The sequence below is a fragment of the Aotus nancymaae genome, unplaced genomic scaffold (assembly GCF_030222135.1).
Source record: "Aotus nancymaae isolate 86718 unplaced genomic scaffold, 86718_ANA_hifiasm-v0.15.2.pri h1tg000058l, whole genome shotgun sequence".
NCBI classification, from domain to species: domain Eukaryota; kingdom Metazoa; phylum Chordata; class Mammalia; order Primates; family Aotidae; genus Aotus; species Aotus nancymaae.
Window position 1 is genome coordinate 52286317 of NW_026988472.1, and position 3498 is coordinate 52289814.

The 3498-nt window shown below is 39.8% G+C and overlaps 1 pseudogene; it reads right to left on the reverse strand.

Annotated features, from left to right (window-relative positions):
* Positions 1–949: 949 nt before the first annotated feature.
* On the reverse strand, positions 950–3290 carry LOC110569090 (uncharacterized; annotated as a pseudogene).
* Positions 3291–3498: the final 208 nt, after the last annotated feature.

Below are 3498 nucleotides of genomic sequence, written 5' to 3' on the forward strand. Positions count from 1 at the left end.
GATATACCTGAAAATAGATAATTACTGATTTCTTGGAAGCAATGAATTGATTGTAAAGGTTGTGTATTGAAAATCACACATATGTCTGGTTCCACATGCTTTGAGATAGTTATGGGGATTTAGGCAATTCACTTTAATTACTAAGTCTCATTTCCTTTCTTTGCAATAAGAGCCTATAAGGACTAGTTGTGCTTCTGATGGAAAATAAAGTGAGTTGTAGAAGTGACAATAGCATTGTAAGAGTTGAGAGTGATTTCTTCACCCACATGCTCTCTTTTAAACCTTTCAGAGTGGAGACTATTCCATTCTGCTATTGTACAAAAGCAGCCATAGATGCGGTGTTCCAATAAAATTTTATTTACAAAACAGATGGTCAGTTGGATTTGGTCATGGATCATAATTTATCAACCCCTTTTTAAAGGATGGAAAGTAAATTGCTCAGTCATACCTTACTTGGGTTGCTAAACAAGATTTTGAGCACATACTAGGTATTCTTGTTCTAGTGTAGTGAACGTGTTCTTGTTCACTGGTTCACTTCACATGGTTAAGACTGTGTTGGTGGTAGATGTGTCTAGTCCATGATTCACTTAACATACGTCATAACCAGTTTTCTTTATCATTAAAATACTTCATCGATATCATCTCAATGCAGCGATTTTGCATCCCCTGAAGAACATAGATCAGCTATTTTGCATCAAGATGGGACAAAGTTTGAAGTGCAAGTTGAAATACAACTCCAGGTGGGACCGTGTCCACTCTAGCTCTCCACTCTCCTGTCCCTAGCTTGTGGTACTGCCCCTCTCCTGAGAGGTCTCTTTCAGAAAATCATGTCTGTTGATGGTTTACTGGATAAAGAAAATGTGGTACATATACACAGTAGAAAACTACACAGCCACTCTTTCTGTCTGTGCCAGGGTGGAGCGTGGTCCATGCTAAGAGACAGAGATGCTCAGACTGTGCTCTCAGGATGACCAAGTGAGAGACAGCAGCACCAGCGGTGGCAGAGACCCCTGACATCAAGCTCTTTGGGAAGTGGAGCACCAGTGATGTACAAATCAACGACATTTCCCCACAAGATTACATTGCAGTGAAGGAGAAGTATGTCAAGCACCTGCCTCACGGTGCAGGGTGGTATGCCACCAAACACTTCCACGAAGCTCAGTGCCCCATTGAGGCATGCCTCACTAACTCCATGAGGATTCATGGCCACAATAACTGCAAGAAGCTCATGACTGTGCACATCATCAAGCATGCCTTCGAGATCATCCACCTGCTCACAGGCGAGAACCCTCTGCAGGTCCTGGTGAATGCCATCATCAACAGTGGTCCACATGCATTGGGCAAACCGGGACTGTGAGATGACAGGCTGCGGACGTGTTCCCACTGCGCCGTGTGAATCATGCCATCTGGCTGCTGTGCACAGGTGCTCTTGAGGCTTCCTTCTGGAACATCAAGACCATTGCTGAGTGCCTGGCAGATGAGCTCATCAATGTCACGAAGAGCTCCTCCAACTCCTATGCCATCAAGAAGGACGAGCTGGAGCATGTGGCCAAGTCCAACCACTGATTTCCCTGGCTGCTGCCCAATAAACCTGTCTACCCTTTGGGGCAGCCCCACCCCTCCCCAAAATAAAACTACACAGCCATAAAAAAATGAAATCAAGTCTTTAACCATAACATGGATGAAGCTGGAAGCCATTGTCTTAAGTCCACTAATTCAGGAACAGAAAACCAAATACTGTATGTTCTCACTTATAAGTGGGAGCTAAACAATGGACACACGTGGACATAAAAATGGGGATAATAAACACCAAAGACTCCAAAATGGAAGAGGGAGGGGCGGGAGGGTTGAAAAATTACCTATTGTGTACAGTGTTCACTATTTGGGTAATGGGTATGCTAGAAGCTGAATCACCACCAGTATGCAATATACTCATATAACAAACAAGTAGAAGTGCCCCCTAAATCTAAAAACTAAATTATTGTAATAAAACCTGCTTCATACGATTATTTTCAAAATTAAATTAAGCAATTCAAGTGAGGTGTTTAGCATTATGTCTAGCACATACAAAGGCTTCAATTAATGTTGTTATTATTGTTATTACTAAAAACATCTAATACACAAGAACCCTTCTTCAGGCTCTTCTAGAAAACTTGACCTAAGACACTGGGTATATACATTTTAAAAAATCAATTTAAATCTTGATTTTATGATCCTAATTTTACAAAATATTAGTTCTAAAATTCTTTATTTTTAATTCTCATCATTTGATATAATTTGAAAATGATCTAGAAAGAAAAATCTTTATGATTTCCTAAGAAAAATCTAACAAGTTGCCATAAAAGCTTATTGACCCACTCTCCAGCTTTTGGTATGAGAAAAATCTGTTTACTGAGACAGATAATAGCTCTGTCTCCTGCATATTCAACATCATCTGACAGTACATTAGTAAACTGCAGGCTCTATTGTTGGGAAAAACAAACTCAAAAGATTAAAATAAATATAATAGCCAGAGACCAACTTAATTTAAAAGTACCCCATGGGAGAAACATAAAAGTGAAATGTTTAGTTCTTGATCTTCAGTACAGAATACAAAAATGTTAAAAGCGTGGGAAGGAAAAAAAACAGTTTCACATTTAAAAAAAGTGTGTCTACCTAATGTATTCAAGACAGAATGAGATATACTTTCAGAAGCCATTGTTCCCAACTCCAAATATTAACTTTTTTAAAATTTTTGATACAGAGTCTCATTCTATTGCTCAGGCTGGAGTGCAATGATACAATCTTGGCTCACTGCAACCTCTGCTTCCTGGGTTCAAGTGATTCTTGTGCCTCAGCCTCCCCAGTGGCTGGGATTACAGGTATGTGCCACCATGCCCAGTTAATTTTTGTATTTTTAGTAGAGACAGAATTTCACCCTGTTGGCCAGGCTGGTCTTGAACTCATGACCTTAAGTGGTCTGCCCACCTCGGCCTACCAAAGTGCTGGGATTACAAGCATGAGCTATTGTGCCTGAACCAAATATTGCCTTTTAAAGGTATTGTATCCCCGTGTCTTACTAAGTTAACTATGCTCACTAGGTTTTTGTTGTTGTTGTTTCTTTTAATGTCTTCAAATAGAAATTTATTTATCCAAGCAACTAACTTTGATAAATAATAATTTTTTCACTAACCTTTTAAACAAAATGAAGGCACCATTTAGCATGGTGACATTTATCTTAAGGGATTTTTAACTCACCTGAAACCATATCTGACCCTCATAGAAGATCTATTTAATGCAGTGGGGATCATTGTAACGTCCATCCTCATTGATGTTGTATTAGTCTATTTTCATGCTGCTGATAAAGACATACCTGAGACTGGGCAATTTACAAAAGAAAGAGATTTAATGGACTTACAGTTCCATGTGGCTGGGGAGGCCTCACCATCATGGCAGAAGGCAGAAGTTACGTCTTACGTCACGGCAGGCAAGAAAGAATGTACCAGCAAGGGAAATAGC